Source organism: Nipponia nippon, unplaced genomic scaffold (assembly GCF_047370975.1).
Source record: "Nipponia nippon isolate SJK-2023a ecotype South Korea unplaced genomic scaffold, ASM4737097v1 scaffold_2, whole genome shotgun sequence".
NCBI lineage: Eukaryota > Metazoa > Chordata > Aves > Pelecaniformes > Threskiornithidae > Nipponia > Nipponia nippon.
This window is the reverse complement of record NW_028262336.1, coordinates 20,349,139-20,373,737: the sequence shown is the minus strand read 5'-3', so window position 1 is coordinate 20,373,737 and position 24,599 is coordinate 20,349,139. Positions and strand designations below refer to the sequence as shown.

General features: G+C 39.6%; 1 protein-coding gene across 1 annotated transcript in view; it reads right to left on the bottom strand.

Annotated features, from left to right (window-relative positions):
* Positions 1-20,781, bottom strand: part of ROBO1 (roundabout guidance receptor 1) — a 735,949-nt gene extending 715,168 nt beyond the window's left edge. The window contains exon 1 of the mRNA XM_087757517.1: positions 20,595-20,781. The gene's annotated coding sequence lies outside the window, so the exon portion shown is untranslated. The remainder of the gene's footprint in view (positions 1-20,594) is intronic.
* Positions 20,782-24,599: the final 3,818 nt, after the last annotated feature.

Genomic DNA, 24,599 nt, shown 5'->3' with positions numbered 1-24,599 from the left:
TAAGCAACAGTATAATTTATTATACATTTCTGAAAAGCTCAGGTTTCAATGCTCTTGTGGCAAGCATTTGAATGTTTGGTGTTGGAGCAGACGGAACGTTTTACGGCAAGGCTTTAATTCTCAATCCAAAAGGCATCGCTTTTGCTCCTGGTCAAAGGTGAATTTATTCCCTCTGCTAGCTCTGTCCTGGGGCTCTCCCTAAGCAGGCTCTGTCAACTGTGCTATGCTTCTGCCAAATTACGTGATGATTTTGTCATGTGGGCTAATATTCCCCTGTGATTCAGTTTTAATCAAATGCATAAAAGCAAAGCATTGTTGAACAGCGCAGTAATAAAAACAACTGCTTTAGAGAGGTATGAAAGAAGTATGTTTGGGTTTTAAAACTTGTGCATGCACAAATGTAAAACCCTGCCACACCTCAGAAAGGCTCTGCAAAGCAGTTACTACAGACAGTAACTCACACTCACAACTAACTTTAAATCTGTAACGTTTCTCGTTGTAATGATAGGAAATATTCTTCATATCGGAATTTATATTTTGGAGCAAGGGACTGAGTTCAGTAGGGGTGGATTTTAGGGCTGTTATATATACTCCAACAGTGTCCAACTAACTTTGCAAAGCTGTGCAGTAACTTGAATAATAACCTGTACAAAATTCAGGATAAGCTTTTAAAAGTCAATGACAGCAGCAAGAGATGGCTCAGGCCACAGATATAAGCTTCTGCTGAGGGATCCAGATCCTGAAGGTTTTGCAACATGTTAATATTATAGAGTAATGAAGATGTTATAACTGGCTATCTCACTGAATACATGTATATACTTATTTTATGCTGTAGTATAGAAGTGCCTGCTGTAGTTGTATAGGAATAGTATCTTATCCTTTATAGAGAAGCATGAAATAAAATAAAATAAAATGAAATAAAATGAAATGAAATGAAATAAAAGAAAATAAAATAATAAAATAAAATAAAATAAAATAAAATAAAATAAAATAAAATAAAATAAAATAAAATAAAATAAAATAAAATAAAATAATTAACATACAAGAATTCAAAGACTATGTCTTGGTTAGCAGACGGTTTATGGATGGATAGCAGCAACCCTGTAGAGAGAAATAGTTGATGCTGACAACACGTGTCCTTACTATACACCTTTCAAGGCCTTTTATTTCCAATTTGCTCTAGTCTGGCCCTGTGGACTGAATGCCCATTTGCAGCTGGAGTGCATTAGTTACACTCCTGGAGTGTGCTAAATCTTCCAAATCTGAATCCTAGTTTCATCTGAAAGGAATCAAGTTGAGGCACTGCAAAAGCGCCACATGACATGAACCAAAGCACAATAAGAAAGAAAGAAAAATATGCACTTCAAAAGCATGCTCTTGATTCAAACTAGCACACTAACAAAGATGCGCCCTGAAAATATGTATGCATACCTCAGCCCACACGCATATGCACAAAAACAAAGACGTATTACTAACATACATAAAAAAGTGTTTCTAGCACAAACTGGTGGATATCATTTATCTGTTTTCTTCATGAGTTCATTTTCTTTGTTTACTACAAGCCAGCATAGCTCTATTAGGATTAATTTGCCCACTATTTTTTTAAGCTTCAGTCTAATTAAATTTTAAGATCTTTTAATGAGCTTTACTATACAATTTTTTCCTCCGTTAAAATTTGATCTCAGAACAGCAATTCAATAATTTGAAACTAGTTAAAATTGTTCATTATCATGGAATTCTGAATAGTGAATTAGATGTGGCACATACTTGTAAAATAAATGTTGCACATTAAACAAGTTGTTGTTCTGTAATACCACACACAGCTTCTCAGGGAATCTATCTGTGTACATTTAGCTTACAATCTTGCCAAATACACCAGTTGATTTGCCTTGACAATACTTTCTCCATGTAAATAACAAGTGTGTTTTATTTCTCAGCAGCAACGGCAAAACTAGCTTTAAATAATGATTCTTTGATGCTACAAGAACAAACTCAGAGATGAACATGTGAAAATACTGGTTTAGAAATAAGAAAGTACTCAAAACATTTTAGCATGACTCAAAAGACTGAGAAATGTAATTTTTCATATGTAAGGATAGGGGAAAAAAAAGGGCTAGTGTATTTAGTCATTGATACAGTGAATTTAGAAGACAGAATTTAGGGAGATTAAATGCTTGGTATTCAAGATTTCTATGTTAGTTTAGAAGACCCTATGCTCAATTACAACCAGCAGATATTTGGATTTTTTTTTAAACTTGGGTTTATTGCTCATTTCCCAAAAGACAATTTCCAATACGCATCTATAGCACTTACTAACTAAAAAGTATTATATTCGTAAGAGTGCGCCGTTGCTCGGGATTTTACATAGCACAACTTACGAACACATGCTTACATTTGGTCACCATCTCCTTGGCTTTACATTTATGCATCCTGAACAGTGTATGTTCAGTACATACAGGACTGTACATTGAAGGGCAATGTAACTGCACTGTGCTATAGTAGATACTCCAGGAAATACTTTCTTCCCAAAGACTGCAGCACACAACTGCTTTTTATAGAAAGCAATGTGGTTTATCCCTAAGGAGTTCAGCTGGCTGATGCAAAGTAAGACCGTGTCTTATTAGGATGTCTTCATTGTGTAAGCATCCCAGAAAAATCAGGACCTGGCTTCAAATTCTCTGCTACTCTGCTACTTTAAAAAAACAACTTGTATTTCTGTCTGTATGTATAGATTGTGACCGCTACAGTAGTATTTACGTATGTATACCATTTATATTGCAGTAGTCAAATATTTTAGATACTTGAATGCTCTGATATTTCAGATGCTCAGAATCATGTGATGTTTACCAGTAATTAACGGCATGAGGCATATGGTGATAGGGTGAGCACCAGCGCTGAAAAACTCCTGTCTACAGTACAAGTCCACAAGTCTTTTCGGCCAACAGCATTGTTGGGAATGAAGGCAGGCAATTTTAACATGGAAAATGTTTTCCATGGAGTTCTGAATGAAGAACTGGAATTAAAATGCATTTTTAGTGCCTACCAAGGAAGTATAACAACTACAAAAGCTAACATTTAAAATGCAAATCTGCTAGTGTTGTGTGACACAGTGTGAGATACATCTCAAAGTCTTAAGGTTTACTAATTGAATTGCCATTGATAAGATGTCACTTAAAGAGACATCTCTGCAGTGAAACATGGGTTTGCTGTAAATGACCTGTCATTAGAGCCACGGGTAATGTCCGTGTCCAGACTGAAAAATATTGTAGCTCCCAGCAACATGCTCAGTAGGAGTTAAAACAGCAAGAATGGTAAGAAGTCAGTGTACGCGAACCACCAGAGAATTATGCCTCAGGTGCTACGTTAATTTACTTGTTGGCATACATTAATTGCAACCAATCAATAAAGCTGGTGGTACAACAGAGGGAATGCAAAATAAGTAATCGACTGCCACACTTATTCATTTTAAACTTGGAAAACAGGAATAATTTAGTCTAAGATTTTTCATTTCTGTCAATACCGATAATAGGATTATTTATTTATTTTCTATTCTTTCAGCACTAATTATAATAACTGTGACGTCTTTCAAGAGCCCTCATGTAAACCCCAGTATTCTGATTAGCAGCTGCTAACTTGAATATAATGGGAGTGACTTCTTTCAACTGAGAAGTTAGAAAATATACATTTTTGCTACTATAAAGAGTACTAATCATTTTGACACACTGAAATCAATGATATATTTTAATAATTATAAATTTTCAGTCTATTTTTTTTTCCATTTGTGGTATACTAGCTTTTAAAATTTTTCATTCCCAAGGATAAACATTTCAGAGTAATTGTCTAAAGCACATAAAGAGCTGATACTGTTATTCTGATTTTTTTTCATTAAATTTGCTTAATATATTCATTCTCTATGTCCAGTATTGACTGGCACAGCTTTTAATTTTTAGTCTGGGTTGTTGGGTTTTTTTTTTTCTTTTTATGCCTTTTTTTAAACGTCTACCAAAAAGCTTTTGTATCTTCATTAGCAGTTGTCTTATTTACTACAATTATTTCTGTGAGGTCCATCAGTCAGTTCTCAACACCACACCATCTAAAAAAAAAAAAAAAAATGGAGCCACTTCTTCATATGTGGAGAAATGTACTTACAATTATCACCCTCATTTCATGAAAACTGTTCATCCTTACTGATCTTCTGTTCCCAGAGAGATCAATGGAAGTCAGAGCACTGTTATTCATAACTGCTCTGCACAAGGAATGGGCATTTACATCACGGTAAGCATGGTACCATACCCTATCATTATGTCTTTGGTGGCACTGAGTTTTCTCAAAATTCATCCAGACATGAACGAAATCTAAAAATGTAGCCTCTGTCAAATAAGAAACACTCCCTTCTACATTTGTAGCCCCATTACTTTCCTTCTGATCATGCTCAAAGGCATATTTGTTCTCACTAGTATGTCTTAATTTTTCCTAGTCTGTTAAACTCCACGTAATAGTGCTAACTCCAACCTCCAGACGCAGAACTGGATCTGCAGCTGTTGTCCTTTGGTTCGTTAAAACCATGTAGTTGTACAGATTTCTATCAGGTGTGATGCCGGAAAGCTGATTTTGTAACATTGTTTTCCCTGGTTTTGGGGAGGCGTGGGCAAGATGTGGAAGATGCTACACAGAAAAATAAGACAAACTTGCAGATACTGATTACTGGGCAGGATGCTTATTACGAGATTGTCCACACCTGGCAGATTTTTCCCACACTGACATGTGTTTTGCTTGTAAGTGAACTGAACCGTCCAGTTACAATTCCTATGTGCATCTATTAATCTCCAGACTCTTGCTTAATTTAGTTCTAAAACATCAGTTCTACATGGTTATTGTCTAATGCAGTCTAATTACTTTTGATTCTTAGGGGAAAAAAAAAATAAACCAACTATTATCTTTTTGTTAGACTAAAGATACCATAACCATGCAGGTGTTACTTTTACCAAAGATTGGCAGTGTAGGTGAGTACTAGAAGCATATACAGTGAGGGTTTGCTAATGGTGGTGCTGTTGCTTGACAAGCCTAAAAGCAAAGTAGTAATTTACACCTGACTGGAAAGCCAATTTTCTGCAAAATCACGTAAGTTTAATGCAGGCCTTTTGAATTACCTCTCGATTACTAATGTGGCAGAGGAGATTTGTGAAACACCGAGCAACACTATCAAACTTGCTTAGGTCCTTTTCCATGACAATGCTGTACAACAATATGGTATTATGGATTATACATTTTTCAACAGGAGTTCTCCAGCCGAAGGTTAATTCAATTCCCAGAAAGGAGAAAGTCCGGGGTGCCAATTACTATGTAATGTGTGAGACTGAATCCAAGGACTGAATCCCAGGTAGCTGCTACAGAAATTAAACCAAAGACAGGCTGAAGCTCATTTTCCCTCTCTCATATTCTCTAAATCTTAATCACAAGTAACAATTTCAATAGTTTGAAGTAGTTTGAGCCTTTCAGTTTGAAGCCTGGAAAGAACAATACTGAAGTCTTCAGTCATAAGATAGTTATAATTTAAATGTATGGACCATAATTTTAGAAGTGGAAGTGTATACTTCCATCCCAAACTTTACCAATTTTTTTTTTTAACGCTGGTAAAAGAAAAGGCTCTACGGCAGGCAAAAGAAATGTAATATTCTACATTAGGCTGCTCAAAGTTTCTGCCATTTATTTGTGGTCACAAAGCAGGATTCAGAGTCAGCTATTAAATATGTCTATTAAAGTGAAAAATCACCTTTATGCATTTTGCACTACTCATTTAAGATACTAATGATGAATGATAACAGCTAAAGACATTCTAATTCTCCTTTCTTGCAGTGATAAAGGCTAAATACTTCACATTTTATTCAGTCCCACATAGTTGATCAACTTCTGAAGTAAAATTGTTTCATATAACTTATTTTATTGGAATAGAGGGGTTTAGTAGCTGCATTTGTGAGACAGAGCAAGAGCCAACTTACGGATTTCTTTCATGACAGTAAATCTAGGGAATGTCCTCACATTTTCAGGAACTACTACTGATAGTGACTACATCTTATTTTCTTTTTTCTTTTCTTTTTTTTTTTTCCCTTCCCTCTCCTTTGAAAATTTTGCAGCTCAGCTTCTTCTGGAAAACGTGATAGGTGGACCCCGTGGATGACTGCAATGAACAACTTGTGCTGTGAAGCCTCCCTCCCTACAGATCCAGGTCCTAAATCCCTTTTCCAGTTCTATTACAATCACCCCAGTTACTATTCATTATCCTTCCTTCCAGTCACAGTGAAAAACAGTGCACATCATCAGGTCAGCTCCATATTTCCCAATTTCCCACCAGGACATGCCAAAGTCACTCAGACGGACAAACTAGGAAAGGATCTGGGACCGATCTGGAGCAGCTCACTTCTCATTAGGCAGCCAAGAGTTACACACTGATCAATCATTCGGCAAGACTAACAGAACAGACACATACTGTGGTAATGAGGACATTAATTTGGGTCTCTCTCTTCTCCTCTGCTACTTGTAGGAACTTAGGTATCTTCGACACCTCAATCTCTCTAGCAAATTTAACTGAATAGTTGGATAGTGGATTCCAAGATTAGCTATAAACAGAGAATGACTGTCATTGGAATTGACCAAGCTTTTTTTCTTTACCTGTTTGAAGCATGTGAGAAGAAGACAAGGTCACATTATTCCCATTATAGGTACTATACCCCACGTATGTTGGCCAACACCACTGTGAAACCTAGCATGAGTAACAGCGTGACCAAGAGTCATTTGTATTGTATCCCCCTCCTCTCAAACAAGTTTTATCTTAAAGACTACGGCTTTATCAAATATGTATTCAATAAAATAACTTTGCAAAGAAGCAAGCAAAATGTATCCTGCCCTGAGCTGTTAAGCATCCTAAGATAAACAACAACGAGAGAACAGATTTCTTATCAAAAGGAGACAGAATGGACAGACAAGGGACTACGGGATAATATTATTATTAAAGACTTACTGCAGCAGCACTTGGCCAAGCCACCCTTGCTAAAAAAAAAAAAAAAAAAAAAATCCACTAACAACTTTGTAAAGAGATGAAGAAGGCCAGAATGTATCCAGAGTACTTCGGCTGTATTTTTTGTTTGTCTTTTAATATACAGTAATGCATTGAAATCTCACTTGGGAGGAAAAAAAACACCTATAAGCAAGTATGCTGTTTCTGTAGGACATATAATACTTGAATATCCTCAACCTAACGTTTGACATTTACATTCAAAAATACACTTTTAAAGCATTGTATAAATGGCTTCACAATTTAATTAAAGGCTTATAAGCTTTATTGAATGGACTCTTCAGCATGTTCTATTTACCAGTTTATGACTACAAAGACATTATTTAGGGAACATTAACCTCAGTCTTTCATTTGAATCAAAACTTATAATTTTAAACTTTTAAAGGTAAGTTATCTTCCACATAAAATTACAAACAAAAAGTAGATTTCAAACACAATGTAAAATAACTGCCTATCAATCTTCCCTACCAGACCTTCCACATTCATACTATCTTAGCCTGCAGATCCAATTATCCTCCAACATTTGCTGCTCAACCATGCTGAGATTATTCACCAGCCCTCCAGTTAGACTGTAATAAAAGGTCTGTAGGTGCATTTACACTCAAAGAAACAAGGTATAAATGCCAGCATTGCAGTAATCTCTTTTTGAGTTACATGCACAGCCATAAACAGTGCAGTAATGAATCAGACTATTTCCAGCTACTTTATCCATTCATTTGCATGATATTTGGACTTGCTAATTTTCAGAAAAATCGAGGTGCAGCATACCTTCAAGGTGACGCAATTCTTGACCCAAAGGCCTCACAAATAAAAGTACTAATATCACATGGAAGATATTTCCTCCTGTGCCCAGACAGCCAAAGCGCAGCTCCAACGTGGATATGTGATTACCCTCTGCAAAGGCAATCTCAGCTCCCTCTCACTGTTTTTTTTAAGCTTGACATTTTAAGAAAGTAATCATACATACTGAAACTGCATTGACCTCTAAGATTATGTTCTGCACAAGATTTGGCAGACTTTCTGCTTCTCAGCAAAAAATTAACAGCAGATTAATGATAAAACGATGTCTGATATTCCAGTCTTCATGGTCTTTGCTCACTGCAGTAGCTGTACATCATGACAAAACAAAAACCCTCTGCCACAGGACATTGGTATATGTTGCCAAAAATGTCAGAACCACAGTTTTCAGCCCAAAGCTGCAACTACTTGAACTGCAGGAGTCATTTCATTAGCTGACAGCTGCAATAAGCTGTTTTTTCTCTATGTGGAGAAGCTACTGGTGGGAGGTATAATTCACACAGGCATACTCCATAAATCATATGCCACTTAAAGAAAAATATACTTAAGAAAACATTTACAAAGTACTGTGCAATATCTTTCCTATTTATTATCCTTACTTTCTTAGTGCATTCATGCCTTAACATTTTGTAATTCAGAAGCTCACAATAGACTTTAAAGACATGGGCAAAATTCAGGAAAATTCAACCTTTTTGTTCCCATTTGCACTATTTCTGATGATCTAAATCTAGATCCTTGGTGTTCCTTGATGATCTAGTTCTAGTGATTATATTCCTATTGACCTAGAGAAAACAAAAGTAGGTTCTTTAGTTACAGGTTGAAACCATGATGATCGTGTTTATTTATTGCGTTACTGAAATTTAAGGTAACATAAAATTGTAACTTGGTACGTAACTCACTGAAAAAGGCACTAACACATTTCAAAACCATATGGTATTAGTAAAAATACAGTGTATCATTGAACTGCATTAACATACATAGACATTTTTGAGCCTTTAATGCTGTGGTAACCTTTAGTCTCCTGATTGTCTAAGGAAACCTATGGACTGATACTAGTAATGAAGGTGGTGAGAGCAGACTTCAGTGTCACACACGAGCGTTTGCCAGCCGTTACTGAGCCAGGCAAGCAATAGGCCTTCAGATTTACCTTTTCAAATTGCTTATGTATTATTCAAACATTTTTCATGGAAACCATTGAAAATTGCTGGTGGGTAATAACGCAACCACACACCCAGCTTTGTTTTTTTTCTTTAAATGTATATTACATCCTATACATGAAACCAAGACAGATGTATAATCTCCATTCTCATAGCAGACCTCCTCTATTCTTTATCACTAGCCTATTGCTATTCAAAAAGAAGTGCTATGTTTCAACAAAAATGACATTAATAGGAAGATGGATTATGTAATGTTTGATATTGCATTTCCTGGGCTATTTTTGGGTTTTTTGGTTTTGTTTTTTTAAATTACACAGCATTTGCTCCTTAAGAATCCTTCACTATCTTCACTTCAATAGCACAAAGTTTTTAGCTTAACTTCAATAGCACAAAGTTTTTATTTCCTTGTCTTTTTTTTTTCCTTCTTTAGAATCTGGAACAGAGCACACTGAAGAGGATTGGTATGGGCATTTCACTTCTAAACTACAGTCATTTTACCTTACATGATTAGTACAAACCAATTAAAAAACTTCTACTCTTTGAAGCAGAGTTTTGGAGAAGTGTGCCACATCTCTGCTACAGACACATAATTAGCTGTCACACACCCAGAATATTCCCTAGCACCAAGGACTCTCAAAAGCAAGGCAGGGCAAAACAGGCACCTCAGTCCTGCACTCCAGCAATGGCTCTAGCCAGCAGGTGGTCCAGACGGAGCTGCATTTAAGTTGTTTTAGCTGCCTGTAGAAGCAGTCCTTATCCATTCAGTTTTCTGAGCCATTTTAAGACATTATGGAGAAGAAGAAACATACATTGCCAAGCTTACACATTTCCATTACTTTTCTCCAGAATCACTCACGAGAAGAGTATCTGTTCCACTAGAGGGAGGAGCAGGCTCAGGAACTGAATTTCCAACTAGTGTTCCAGTGCCACCTACAATAACAGCCTTATTTCTACATGAAGGCTCTGTTGTCGCAAAGAGCTAAAAGGGCAAAACTGGAACATGAAGGTCCATTTATGCAGAAAAGTTTTCTAACAATGACAACAACAAAAAAAAATCAACAAAGGAAGAATCTCACCTGAGGTACATTTGATTTTCTGGTTTTGTTTCTGTTTTTCCTGAAAACGCAATATGTTTTTAGTTACAAATCATGTATTTCATATTATATTTAGATTGCTAGATCATGCTTTCCTTTGACATTGGGATAAAACTACCTGGAACAGAGCAGCAATTTGTAGCTTATTTCCTCTCTTGTAAAGGGCTTCACGTAGATGTTGTTTTTCATGTGTTCTGTCTTATTGCTTCTTGTTGCTAAGGTTTGGTAGCAAGATACTATCTTAATCTGAAAACAGGTATATTTAAGAACTTATAGATGATTAATACCTTGTAAAGTACGAAGATATTAATATTTCTAATTCCAGTATCTTCCCCCGAAATATATTTGAGATAGAACAGACCTAGAGATTGCAAAGGTTCAATTTTTCCCTACGAAAACAAGAACTACAACTCAAGAACTACAAAGCCCCCATGTCAGAGTTTCCATATGTGCACCTGAATATAACTATATGGCAACTGACTGTAACGAAAAGATTAAGGTCATTCACTACTGAAACTATTTGTAGCGACTTTGGTTGGGACAAGTCCCGTAACTAGTTAGTGCAGCACAAAGGAAACAGGCTCATCATTAGAACAGCTGTATCTTATGCAGACAAGCAAGGCTAGAAGGAGACATGGCTTTAGTCCAACCTATCCATCTCATTTGCCAGAGAACAGCTGTACCAGAAAAGGAGGACGTTTATGGAAGAGCTGGAACCTGGCACGCGTTCCTCTCCTCCTCACCCTCTGAAACGGTGGGCAGACTGGTGTACGATCTCCCCTTTAGGGGATTCTGTGACGGCATCCACGCAAGTGACTTCTATACTATGGTAATCATAGTAGCATGTTACTGCCTTCTGGGTGGGTTTGACTAGCAGCTATCACATTTGAATCTTCTCCCTGATGACTGAGAGACAGTCTTAAAACAAACAACCCCCTTCTGTGTTGTGTTATCAATCTAGACAAGACTCCAACAAAGAGGAGAGCTGCATTTGCAGAGGAAGGTGCAGTTAAATGTTGGCTCCTAACTCCTTAGGCAATCGGTTTCATAGCGCTTTAGCATACACCCATAGAAAGTCCTGTCTCTTACAGAGGTTGCACTTTAATTTTTACTGTAGCACATTCCATCAGGCCAGAAAGATGGAGACATTATATGGAGAGCTTGAAAAATCTCTGGTTATCCTGGGCCAAAGACATTAACCTCCCTGGATATTAAAACAGAAGCCTTGAACTTGATGAGATGCAGAGAGTAGGGTCAATATGCTTATGGCAGCCCCAGCAGGAAACCTACTGCATGTTTTTATATTGCCTAGTGTTTTCTAAATATTTAGGCTTTCATGCTTCTCATTACTGTAGCTCAGCTAAGAATCAATGAAAATCTGAGTAACTGAGGTCAGCTGAAATTTTCTTGCCTTCCCAGAGATGCATGAGGGTTTGAACCATTCTCTCAAGCAATGTGTTATATTATAGTCAGAATAAGACCAGAACGAGTTTTACAGTCATCCATGATCCTTTTAGCAGAACAGGGCGGTACTGTTTTGTACCAAACTGCAAGAAATGTTTAGTAGTTACCTTTATTATAGGTTATTTCTGACATCAGGATAAGAAAACGTATATAGTCTGAGATTATAAATGTACTGTAGAGTCGTATAGAGGTCAGTGAGAAGAAATGTGGATTATTCTGCTATTCCTAGAGTATACCAATTCCCTGTCCGAATGTCTTGATCTGTGACAATAAGCAGATGAGCAGAAAAGCTGTAGGATTCACACTTGGTTCCTGTTGTCAGAAAAACCACTCTGAGTAACATCATCCACCTATGGCTGGGCTCTCTCTGCATCAATGCAAGGTTAAGGCCACTACCTCTCTTGATCCCTGCTGATTAGCATAGGACTTGCAGTCTCATTAGTCAGTCGGGTGATGCTGGGCATATAGGGTATTTTAGCAACAGCAGATTATGAACTATGTAGCCTTCCAAAAAGTATCGCACTAAAGCTGGTGTATTTTGCTTTACAGTATTCTGCATACCTTGACATAGATCATGATCCGTTTCACTTGGTTTCATCTTTTAAAGTGCTGCTTATTGCTGCAAGTTGCATAAAGTGAAATCATTTCATTGCCATGAAATCAATGGGGATAGGTACAAAAGAACTATTGTATTTGCACTTAAAGCTATTTATTGAGTGAAACAAATACCCATTATGACTTGTCCTAAAATAACCAAAGAAGGGCTGCTAAGACTTTCCATCAGGGAAAAATCAGGGAGCTGCTTTGAGCCTACAGGCAAATTAGGCACTTCTCCCATACAAATATATATCTGTGACCTCAGGTAATAAACAAGAGATTTACTGTAATGACAGTAGAAATCTAGTCTAGCAGATATAGAATAACCATTCCTGAAAACCAGGTTGCAGTATTTAAATTAACAATATTTAAAATAAAATTTCTACAGAAATACAGTTGCGAACTATGCTGTCAATGTGAATGGACAGTTGCGTAGTTGAACATTGGCTCTCACACACATGATGTTAAGGAACGATATTAAGAGAGGAGTTATGGCCCCAAGAGAAAATCATTCAGACCACCTAATTAAAACTTCTCCTACCAAAGACTTTGGGAGAATTATTACTTATTAGAAAAAGTTCACAATCTGGATGGTTGCTCATATTATGGACATAATGTGAGAAATTAAAAAAAAAATGAAATCACACATTGGCAATTTACATGCAAACACAAGCAAAAATATTTTAATTACATAAGATACTGATATAGAAACACAACACCCCCCTCCAATCAAGTAAGGCTGAATGTTGATGATGTTTAAGCATGGCAAGGCATGAAAATGCCCATCCTTCTCTTAGCCATTTATGCTTAGTACATTTTAGTATTTGTTACCAGAACTTTTAAGATGAAAAAAAAACCACTATCTCAAAACACATCCCAGAGGTAAACCTCGTACCTTATACCTTACATAAACATTTCAAGATTGAAAGTTTTGTATTTCTCAAGTTAAAATGTTATGGACAGAGCTCTAGTCATTTGATTAAAGCATTTTTTTTTTTTTAACTTTTTCAACTGAGATAATGCTTCAAGGTAGAGAAATACCACTTATTCTACACATCGTTCAGGAGCTAGGAAATTATAATCCTGGTTTGGGTAATGTGTCAAAGGCAACTCAAATGGTGTAATACTCTTCATTCCACCATGACAAACCATGACTGTAAAATTTTGGAAGATTTACTTTTTTTCCCCTTAGAAGAGAAGAGGAATGCTTCTTGGTTTTGCTTGCCATCTAGTTGTTATCATTATTTAAATACAGATTTTTCATACATTGATCCTCTCCTTACGACTGTTTTCTGCAATGAGATTTACTAATGCACAGAGGCAATAAGTTGTGGGTTACTCCGAAATATATTTCAGCAAACAAAGATAAAATTAACTGGCAGTGTCAAATCTCCCTGCAAGATGAAGCATATTTGGACCCTGTAATTCCTCCTGCCATACTTTCCATTCTCTCATTCCTCTCCTATTTCACTCAGAGGAAGCCTTCCTATCTTTTCATAACAGAGTGTAGATAGTTCAAAAGTGTGCCTTGCTTTCATCCATATACAGCACACCCAATCTAAAAGAAATTACTGGAAACAGTTTTTTCAGTGCTTCATTTTGATGCCGTAGGCAAACTTGATTACGATACTATGATATAAGAAATGGCGATACATTTTAACGTTCTTTAGACCTTATGCATACAATGTTTTGAATAACAGCTTTTTTCTTAATTTTAAAGACATTCAGAAGTGCTATAAGCCAAAAATGCTCAGCTGCCTTAGGGGTTTATCTGGGGACTGAAGTTGGCTTTATTTTATTCAAACATTTATGTTAGAATTGTCTACAATGCTGTCTGCCTGCAGACAATTTGTTTAATTTTCCTGTTTAATTTTTAACACCAAAAGGGTTTTTTTTTTTCAGTTATCAGCTATGAAAACTCAAACATGGCTTCAAAGAGCCAAGTCATATCCTTAAACGCATTTATCACTAATAAAATTCTTGACACAACTGGGGTGGATTTGAAGCATAAACTTGCAGAATAATTTATCCGAGTCACAACTACCACTGGTGATAAATGAGAGTGAATGAAAAGCATTTGACTTGCAGATATTAAGTTGGGTGTGGCAGGACTTGCAGTTAGAAAAAGGTTAGTAAATTTGGGAAGTTTTATAAGGAATCAAAATGAGTTTATGGCTCTTTTGTCCAGCTGTTCTTAGTAAAATCTTGCTCTAAAGTCTTTGTGCTCTTGGAACAAGGCCAAGGTACAAACCCTACTGCCGTTTGTTTAGATTTCCATATTTGCCATGGGCAGCACCATATGCAGTGGGTCTCCTCCTGTAGTTAGGTGATCTGTTCTTACATGTATATTGTTTTGGAGGATCACTTTACCTTTCATGTTTGGTTTTTTGGTGCTCTCTAACACTAAATTTTTTTGAGTGTTGAAGTCTTAATGAAGACTGTAATGAAGTTTCTTAAGTCTTGTTTTTCTAGAATGTACTGCAGGACACTAAAAAGTGTGATTACAGCAACTTAGCACATGTATGCTCACAGCCAGTGTCTTGCATTAACAAAGTTTCTTCCATTACTTTCCTACAGTTACATTTTAGAAAGAGCTGGAACAACAGAAAAATAAAATAAAACAAGTATTTAATTGTGTGAGGTCAAACAGGCACATAAAATACTAGAAGCATCAAAGTGTGATATATTAGATCACATATTCAAATATGGTTCTTTTTTAATATATATTCACCACTATAGCAAACTCATTAGTGTGAAAAGTCGCCATCGTTGGGAACTGAATCCTACTTTACCAGATGAGTCGAATTCTTCCTTATGCTATTTTTAGGGGTGGAACAGACTTACTGTTATGGGGAGTAACAAAGATACACAGTTAAGTTCACTCTTCATGCCCCCCATGCAACTGTTTCTTCTCCCAAGCAGGGGCTCTGAGAGGGAAATCCAGAGCATGCAAGAGAATTTATGCAGGCTCATTTCCCCTAAATTGAAGAAAGTGATATAGAAAAAGCCTCATTGTAATTGCTACCTAAGGTGTTTCTCTCTTCAGCCTGAAAATTTCTCTGGAGAGATGGGGATGATGCAGAACTTCGTCAACTAGGGAACTTAGATTAACCCCACAGCAATACAGAGACAAGATGAAAGGGCTTTTGAACTCAGTGCCACTCCTTGGTTGGAAGGAAACCCTGTGCTCTCAGCAAGGTGAAGATCCAGGCAGCATGAACCCCAATACAAACCATGGCAGCTACTTTACTTCAAAAGACTGAGGAGAAAACAAAAGAATTACATATTGTGCAGGAATTGTTTCATGTGGAAGTACGGGAACTCAATTCCAGCTACACACTTGCCAGAAATTCATGGTCTCATTCCCAGTAGAGATACCTCCTCAGCCCTAATTTAAACTATTCTATGTTATGGTTCAAGGAATCTTCAAGGAAGATGGGCAAGTGACATCTTCCATCCCTATTTTGCCAGGCTGCAAGGACGACACTTGGGGCCACAACAGCGTGTAAGAAAAGTCTATGGCCCAGGAACTCGGGCACTTGGCTGAAGATAAGACTTTCTGGGCTCTGGATCCTACTCCTCAGACCAATTTTGAACATTATAACCACACTGTACTTTTCTGAAAGCCAGTGGTATCATAGAGAAGTCAGATCAGAATTAGCAATATCTCCCCTAGGTTGGGGACAACTGGTAGGCTACCAAATCACACTGCTGTTTCCTGCCAACTCATTTTCTCTCCTGCCATGCTGATTTTGTTGGTGTAAGGATCAACTTACATGGACTCTGAGGAGCAAGAAATGAGTTGAGTAGAGAAACAGGACAAATACACCCAATGTGTTCACTACTGACAGAGGAGAAAGCTAAAGGATACCTGGGGAAATAAATTTACCACATGACAACATGAGAAATTTTCATTTCTTGGCAGACCTGGAGCGCAGACCTGGAAATGGCTAAGGAAAGACAGATGATACAGGACTGGAAACCAACAAACAAGAATGCCCTTATGGAAGTTACAGAGAGATGACCAAGGAAGGCAGGAGGACAGTACACACTTGGACCTCAAGATGGACGAGGACAGATTAATGAGTGAAGAATTCTGGAGGACAGAGAGAGCTAATTGAGGCAAAGGATTGATGTGTTTGGCAGACCATAAATTGATGGTGGTGAGAGAAAACTGATGGGGCTGATGATTAGAAGATGGATAGGGAATGAAAGATTTATGGACTGAGCAGTTTAGACAAATAGAATATTACAGGTGAAACACAGGATATCTGTTCAGTCTCTTGTAGATTGGAGGAAATATTTCATTATGTCCCCCTGTGTGCTGGGTAAGGATTACTTGAGGCTTCTGAAACCTTATAGTGCTGCTGCATGTTTAACTTACATGTTCAAGGTATGTATACTTGCCTTACAATTCCTTCAAGGGTTATAGGGTTATTAATTTTCTGTCCTTTCTACAGTTTTTTTTTTTTTTAAAGGCTATCATATTCTAATTGCAGAGGACACAAAATGTTTCTCTTTGTATTTCTGTTGTGTGATGTATCACTTTCATGAGCCCAGAAATTTGAAATTGTCTAAGCTTTTCTCGAAGAGGCCATTTTCCCTATAATATAGGCAAATATGTGTACAAATCCACTCAAATTGGTTGAGTTATAGTATTATGGAATACAGAAAGAGATGGAAAAACGGTTAGACCACAAGCTCCTCCTGAACCTAGAACCAAGTGCTGAACCTGTAATTCTATAAGGCTTGACTAATACATGTAAAAATAAAGTGTTCACAAATAATGTTACCAAGAAAGTTTAGTCTTGATCTGTAATTATTCTAGTATTTTCCTCAACAGAAGAGGTCAAAATATTTAAAGTTCCTAATTGTGTATGTTAACAAAGGTGTAGCTAGGAAAGTAACAAGGACATACAGAAACATACTAGTACAAGGACATATACTATGTATGTTAAAAAAAAATATAATTTCCATTTTAAGCCACAGAAGAGGCTATCTGGAGAAGATACACAGGTGGAACAAGTAAAGTTTAAGCCCACTTTATTTAATTCTTTATCTCTCTCTTTCACAAACACAGGTTTGTAGCCCCTGATGGATTAACGCATTACACATGTAACTTCTGTCACCTGCTGCCTGGAAGTCCAGGTCTGGCTCCAAGCAAAGCAACATGAGATTGCTAGATGTTCCTGAGGACACAGAACACACTTAAAAGGGCAAGTGCAAAATTTGGGCAAACTAAATCACAGTTTGCCCAATCATTTTCATGTTTTGGCCTAAGGACTCCTTTGCTTGACAGCTGATTAGTCCCCAGAAGGATCACAGCCCATGGAATTCCTCTCACGGAAAAGGTCAAGAAAATATAAATCTCTTCCTTCCTCCCACCTTCTTTTTTTTCTTCCCCTCCTTTTTTACACACTTACCTGTTGAACTATACAAGTTTGCTAAATTTATACCTAGCCATATGCCACAACAAACAAGTCAGGGGAACCCGGACGGAAGAAGAAAGAGTTGTCCGCTCTCAGTTCTATTTAATACTTTACACATGAGGAAAGCATACAGCATTTGCTCATCTGTATACATTGAAAATTCCTACGGTTTCCTCAAAAAAAACTGAGTCTCCTGTGGCTAACACACTTGCCGCTAATGCTTAGGCTGAAGTTCGGATGTACACATGGGCCTTGAAAAGTTACTTGAAGGAAATACTTTGTATGTATAATGTCCATGTGGATTATGTTGCTTATTGTGGCCCCAGTCCAGTTACAGTAAAAGACAATATGAAAAGTCCGCGAAGTAAGGAAAAAAAATATTAAGATAAAACACAGGCATAGATGAAATACCATCAACAAAGGAAAGCAACAGAACTCAAATATCCTTCCCTCTTGTTAAGAATTTAGTTCTCTTTAAAAACCTATTGGGAGACGATGTCTAATAAACCTTTTGTTCATGTCTTGGTGAAGACACTTGCAGATACCTCATTGCAAAACTGGTTGAGTTGTCCTCATTTCTCCAATATTCAGCTGGTCAATATTCAATACTGAGCATTCAATATTAGCAAGGAAAGCAAAAGGTAAGGCTTGCAATTTCCTCTCACTGACTAAGAAGTCCATCAACAACAACCAAGCTGTTGCACATTGCCACAATGGCATCTTTTGGTTTTATGAGGATTCTTAGGGAAATCAGTGCAGCTTCTGGGTAAGTGTCAGTCAAGGTACCAAAAATGCTTGCAGGAATCTGTTATTGTATTACAATTGCTATACAATTTGCAGAAGTTTGGTGGTGTTTGCTGAAAGACTGAAAAGCAATGAACTACTCTGAGAAGCACCAGAATAATTTCATTAGCTTTCTGCATTCCTTCCTTGTCCCTAATCACCAAAAGCTAGATCTCTTTCCACACTTTTATGGCCTGTTTATGCCAGTGTAATGCCCCTGGAATTTACAGCAGTGTAAGATGTAAGTAGAAAACATGCATGCACACAAATATAAAATGAATGAAGAAAAGAAGCACATAGGGGAGAAAACAAAAACAAAGTCAGACATTATGTTTGGAGATTAGCCTTACTACTCCATAATAAAACAGGACACTCTTAACCTGTTTTGTCTACAGACTGCATCCAACAAAGATTTCTTTTTCCATTAATGAAGAGTATGAACTTCGGTTTAATAAGAAGCCTTCTCAAATGCCAGATCTTGCCTATCAGTTGAACCTCAACATGTATCTATGGCACAATGGTCTAGGATTAGAGAACTGTCCCTTCTATCCACACATCTGTGAAACACAGGTATATCACAAAACATGTTTTTCCCCCCAAAAATGCCTCTAAAGTTCTTCAGTGTACTCAGAATAATCAGCAACTTTAAAGATTTCCTTTTTATAACTAAAATGTGAAATATGAGCAGATGAAATTAAAATGAAAAACATTTTAAGCCGATTTAAACCGATTTTTGAGTCATCGGTCATTAATTAACCTTAACACATCCCAGTGAACATGGAGAAAAAAATTAACCTGGAACACTTGATAAAAACCACGGATACTGATCGTGTTAAACTTAATTGCATCCTAACTTTCATACGTCAGTGTTTTGCCTTTCTCCCTCCGTATTGCTTTGCTTTTTTTTTTTGTCTCCGTAGCTTCACGCTCAGGTGCGGCAACACTTCTGCTGCCCACCCTGCCCAGGACGAGCCGCTCGTTGTTAACCCTCCCGCGTGTCCAAAACGCGCGGGGAGCCCGCCAGGCGGCCGAGAGGAGCCGCCGGCCCCGCCACGCAGCCGCCCCGCCCTCGGCACCGCCCGCCGCCCCGGCCCGGGGGGGCCCGCTCCCCTCCGCAGCGGCGCAGGGCCCTGCCCGCCGCGGGGGCGCAGGGCTGCGCGGGGCGCGGTACCCCCCGACAGCCGGCCCGCGCCGGCCGCGCATCCTCCGCGGGGGCGCTGCCCCGCGGGGCGGGGGCGGTGCGGGTCTGCGGCACTGCAGCAGCAGGAGCAGCTGCTGCAGCGGAGCCGGAGACCTCCCTCCTCCTCCTCCTCCTCCTCCTCCTCCTCCTCCTCCTCCTCCTCCTCCCCCGCGGCGCCGGGGCCCCTCCATTGTGCGGGGAGGCGGCCGCACACCCGCGGAACGCAGCGCCCCTGCGGAGAAGGGCCGCCCCCGCCCCCAGGCAAGTGCTGGCGGCTGCGCTATCGCAGCCCCCCTCCCGTCCTGCCGCTTTCCATTTCTAAGGATGTCTGTACACCTATATACACATGTACATATCTACGCACATTCCCCCGCTCCCGCTGAATTTCGCTCTCCGCCCGTCCGCCCCGCGGGGACCGGGCGCCGGCGGGGGGCGAGGAGGGCGCTTCCCCGGCAGCGCCGCTCCCCGGCCCCGGCAGCGCCGCTGCCCGCCGGCGGACGCCCCACCAGAAGGGAAAAGGTTCTTGCAAGCGCGGCGAAAACAAAGCCGCCGCTTCTCGCCCCCGCCGCCCGGCTGCGGCCGGCGACCGCCCCGCCAGAAGTTGCGGCGCGGATGCCTCCCCCCGCGGCCGCCGGCCGGCCCGAGAGGCACCCCGGGATCCCGCCGGGGGCCGGCGGGCACGGCGAGGGACGCCGGCTACGCCGCGGTAAAACTTCTTTGTCGCTAACGCCCCAGCCAAGGGGTGGCAGCGGCGCGGGGGAGCCCGTCCCGCGGAAACCCCGGCAACTTCACAGACAATAAGCACGCCTCCGGTACCTGCGAAGAAACTTGGTGGCCCGCTCCCCCCGCGCCCCCGCGGCTTTCGCACCCCCCTCTCCCGGCGCCGCCGGGGAACTGTTGCCTCGCCCGCAGCCGCTGCCCGAGCGCGGCGGAGCGGGGAGCGGCCCCCCGCTCCCTGCGGCTGCCGGCGAGACCCGGGCACCGCTGGCCGCTTTGGTGGGCGCTGGGGGACTGACTTACCCTCCCAGGTCAGAAGGCTCTCAGAAAACTGGCGGTGCCATCATCCAGACAGTCCTTCGCAACTTTCCTTGCATGGAGCGAGAATATACCTATAGCTTTGTAAGTAGAGAGAGAGGGAGCGCGCTTCAGAGGAGCGGTTCGGGAGACTTTGGAATAAAAGGGGGATGAAACCGGATTTCTTCCCAGTATCAGGACCCTGGAAAACCAAATCCTTCTTCAGCAGAGAATTCTTTCAGACCCGTTATCTGTATTACTATTAATGCGCAGAGCGGGAGGCATTGCATACAAATAGATCCAAGTAGCGGCGTCGATTGGTGGCTGCGGAGGGCCCCTGGGTCCTACTGCTCCGGCGCCGGGAAACTACAAAGCCGCGCCGCGGCGAGCGGCTGCGGCGGTGGCGGGGGCAGGGGCCGGGGCCGGGGCAGCGGGGGGCGGCGGCGGGGGCCGGGGCAGCGGGGGCGGCGGCGGCGGGGGCCGGGGCAGCGGCCCGGGCCCGGGCCCGCTGAATGGATCCGTCCCCTCGGGGGCTGCGATACGTGTGGCGATGCCGAAGCGGGAGAAAGCCACCTTATAAACGGACGTCATGCCATGTCCCCTTTCCTAGCTGCTCTCCCAGGGCTATTGTGCAGTCTGGTGTGAGAAACGGGTCTGAATTTTAAAAACGGGGCTTTATTTGCCTACAGCGTTTTGGTGTGGGTTTGTTTTTTTTTTTTCCCCTGCACCGTCAAAATTATCCATCATGTTCCCTAATAATGATGTAGTTACTTCAGTAATCAGTTATTCATTGAATTTCACTTACCTATGTTTTTTTCTTTCTCAAATTATGGCTTTCCAAGGGCACATCTGCTCCTCTGTGCAAAGAGGGCAAACAAACATTCTTAAACATTAAGCGACTTATTCCTAATTAAAAGAGAAAAGTAAAAAAAGAATTATCAGGGTAAGTTTTCTCCATTACAGAATACAAAGACAGTCGGTTTGCAATATTTAAATTATGGTCCTTATTGGATGTAAAAAAATCATTGGACTGAAATAAAATATCCCATTTGAAAATTCAGGCAGTGAAAAGAACAAAAAACAGATGCAGAATTTATGTATTGACTGCTAAATGGAGAGTAAATGTGAGATAATGACGACATAGGTCAACATAACTGAGCACTGAAAACAACGTAAGCACCTACATAGATACGCAAGAGTATCACACGTAGCTAAACTTCTATAACTGTCTTGTAGATAATATACTTTATATACTAAGCATACATCTAGATAATAAACATTAATAGGCTTAAAATTGTAAGTATTTAATGAAGTCTTTTAAATAGTGTATGAAGATTATCTAGAAATAAAGCCTGCAATATATTGCAATGCACGACGCAGTTAAAGGTCTAAACGTGCCCGCTTGCCCTACATAGAAGAATGGAAATCGGTGACAAGGGCATGTTGTTCAAAAGGTCCTGTGCGTAGGGTATGGTTAATATGGCAAGGTCCGTCCACTCCAGTTGGGAGCTACCACCGTAAATACGGACGTTATTACAAATACATTTTTACAAATATTATTGAAAAGTCATACCTACAGCACAAGGTTACTTGCCACTACCCATTATTTCACCAGGTATATAGGCAGAAAGAGACAAAATAAGTTTAAAACAAAACATGGAGGAAAATACAGCGTTTAAACAACTCTCGCACTCTGAGAACCAACAGTAGCAGATGAATCATTCCTTGAATGAAGCACTCTGCACACCTTGAAGGAGAGCACCAGAGAGGGCAGGAGGGAATCAGCATTTTTGTGCATCAGTAGGATCTGACGAGAGAAATACTACGGTATGAGTTCAAAATCAGGTCTTCCGTGCTGGCTTTCAGACCTACCTCACAGCTTGTGTCTTTAAGACCTCGCATCTTGTTGGAAGAAGATTCTAACTCTTTGTTCTTTGAATTCTGTCGCTGCTTTGATTTGGGTACTTAATCCCTTAGTAACAAGTATGTCCCAAAACAGTAGCATTTCTGTTGTCAGAAGAGGTGTACTAGTACAACTAATAAAATTCTATGAATACACTCTTCAGTTATCACTGTACTTACACATAGACATTTTCTTTCTTCTTAAATAGAAGAAATTTAAGTTTCAGTTACGTAACTTTGAAAACAGGTGACTATTGCACTAGTAAATACAAGTTGTAAAGAAAGACATTGTAGTTGTTTGCAGTTTAGACCAAATTTTGTTTCACTGTTTTGTTTCTCCTTAGGGCTACTTAGGACAAATTCTGCTTATCTGAGAGTTCAGGATACCTCTCACCTCTTATAGCTTGTTACTTCCATGGGTCTTACACTTGCCATCATAACCTTAAGGAGATTCCTGATTAACATCAGTTTAAAAGAGAACAGGCTCAGGCCTATTGTATTTTACAAAATATTGTAAAATCATTGGCGTCATCTGCAAATTTAACAAAAATAGTAGATTAGTGTAAGTGCAAATTAAGGAGGCCATAAACAACACCATCACAATTAAGAAATTACCCTGTGAAGGAGAGAAATTGCCATGCCCGTTGCAGAGCCTGCAGAGATTAATGAAATATGGCTGTGAAACTGTTTTAATAGATAAATTGGGTGGGTGGTTAAACATCTGAGCAAAGATGATTACTTTGTAGTGAAACAAAACAAAGAGGAATAAATCACAAAGCTGCTCTATTACCACAATTAAAATGCAATTGCTTGATCAATTATCACTCTAGCTAATAGCTTGATGGAGGACAAGCAAATAAATAAAACATTACACTAACCAAAGTTCTTTGAAGTGTAATAATAACAATATCTGTATACATATACGTTCCTTATTTGTATGCATTTATTCCTGATACATATATAGTGCATTGCAGAACATACGCAAGGCTGTATATAATGTGTTTAGCTGTTTATTTGTAGTGTACAAGTAAATGTCAATGATACGTAATCACGATAATGCATGCAGTGGGTAAACAGCTAACACGTTTAGATTGCTGATATAATACATTTCAATGTTTTCTAGATCTCTAAGAATCTCCTTGTTTTACATACTTACCAGCTAAAGGTGCTTTGGAATTGTTTCCCCTCGGAATAGTTCCCAAGGTCAGTATATGTTATGACGTGTCGCTTTCCAACTTGCCCGTGGAAAATGGTGGCCACTTACTGGAGTTCATGTGGACATGGGGCACTTTAGGGTGGTAGTAAAGCAAACTGTAACTGTCGTGTATCAGCATTACAGTTTTATATCTAATAATCAGCAAAGCGTGCATTCCTATATAGGAAGGTAAGTGGTAACATATATGTTTGTATAAAATAAATCTAGTGTATAAAGGCAAATAACTTGCTTATCTATAGTATGAGCAGCCCGTGATAACCTGATCCAAAGTCAGTGGCACTGAGCAAACTTGTCCCCTTGATCCAAAGTGCTGGTCAAATATAATACTTATTTCATCTATGGAAATATTCACACCGTATAGTTTGAATATGTAGGGAACAAATGCTTTGTAATGATTATTCAGTGTGGAAAAAAATTACATGTGTTATGTTGCCTAATAGCAACATGGATTCTGTTAAAGGATGAATAAGATTTGAGAAGAAGCAGGCTCGTGGTGAGCTTCAGTGAGCTTCGCAGGTATCAAAATGCAAATAAAGGACAAGTAGTGCACACATCCAGTTGTAGAGAGGTATGTCTAGGATTTCTTTTTAACATTTTAATGCTTTGTCTTATGCAAAAAGATTACACGTGTTTGACAAACTTATTTTGCCTTTCCCAGGGCAAGCGTGGTTGGAAAACATGCAAGTTTGAAAGTATTTGAAGTGAGCAATGTGTATGTTGTAAATGTGTAGGTAATGCTGTAGTATACTAATGAACAGCAGAATTTGGGCTCTTGCAAAAGTAGTATGAAGCTTCACCAGATCTCTTGTGTCCTGTTATTCCCTCAGATGCAGGTAGGATCCATATTAAATCCCTTCACTTATGTACTTGCAGTTAATTTTTATCCTCGCTTA